A 1424-nucleotide genomic window follows, 5' to 3' on the forward strand; every position below is an offset into this window, starting at 1 on the left:
CAAGAACTATACCCTGTGGTACTCCACTCGTGACATTTCTACAGTCCAATACATTGCCTCTGATTACTACCCTCATTTTCCTGTTGGTTAGAACAAATTTCATGACATGTTAGAAGCCTGCCCGTTTCTCCTCCAGTATGTTCCAGTTTACAGAACAGGCTCTTACGTGGGACTCGGTCAAAAGCTTTTTTAGGTCCTGATAGTAGCAGCCAACTCTACCATCTTTTCTTTAAAATCTCTCTGGCTCTATCATAGAAACTTAAGTAAATTCATTACACAGGGTCTTCCAGATCTAAAACCGTACTGTCTATATAATTTTTCTTGAGGTGGTCAACCAATTTGGTTTTAATTATTTTTCTAGTATTTTGACTTCTTGGTTTATTTTCTAGCATTTTGAAAACTTTGTTTATTTCAATATCTAGATTAAATTAACATTGATCTTCAAAAGGTTGTAGTTCCCATTGATAAGGAGAGCGTTGGCCAAGAAACCTGTGATGGATTCACAAAAACTATTTTATCTGCCTTTCTGATAACATATCCAAATATAAGCTTTATTTGTGAATCTCTATTAATTAAGCAATATATCAGATGTAGGGTTCAGTGTTCTATGAGCAAAAAGGACATAAGTAGCGAACGCATACCAACGAATAACATTAGTATGAAAGACAGTGAGAAGGGGGGGGGGGAGGAGGAGAGGTGTTAGTGTTCGGAAGGGGAGTCCCCCTTCCATTATAACATCAGGCAGTGATGACTTCTCTGGGGTACACACTGGCACATTTTACCTGCATATCACTAGGACCTGCTTGTAGCTCACTGCTGTGTTTTTCTCTCTATAAACCTGTCTAGTGACACTTGTTTTTCCCCTACATTTGTAACACTTGTCTGAAGTGAGACATCACATTGTCATTAAAAAGGTTAACAACGTCCTACTACTGATTGCTCTGGGTAAATTAATAACTTTTCAACATCAAGTGTTTGTGTTCTTTGTTTTGTGATTGTTGATACACCTTTTGCCACTTTAGCACTCAATGTCCTTTTTCTTAGCAATTTCAGTGCATATTGTTGACAGATTTGTTGTACTGCCTAGCTAGTTCAACAACCCATGTACCATTTTCATGTTTACGAATGATCTCTTGTTTTTTCCTCTATGGTCATTCTCACATGTGTTTTCTTGGCTTGAACCTTGCCACTGGCTTTCTTGGGGCCCATGGCGAGATACATAATAACTTTTATGTTCAAATACCCAAAATACCCAAAAGAATTCAGGCATGTGTCACTGGGTAGGAGGCACTGGTAAACTCAGGCACGGTCGCCCACGGCAAAGTGAAACTGTTTAGGGGAAAGCAAGACTAAAGGTCTTAAAAATCAGAACATTTTGTGAGGTGGTGTACAACTGAAAAAGGTATATAATGAAGCAACACACA

This window comes from Procambarus clarkii, chromosome 6 (assembly GCF_040958095.1).
Source record: "Procambarus clarkii isolate CNS0578487 chromosome 6, FALCON_Pclarkii_2.0, whole genome shotgun sequence".
Lineage (NCBI taxonomy): Eukaryota > Metazoa > Arthropoda > Malacostraca > Decapoda > Cambaridae > Procambarus > Procambarus clarkii.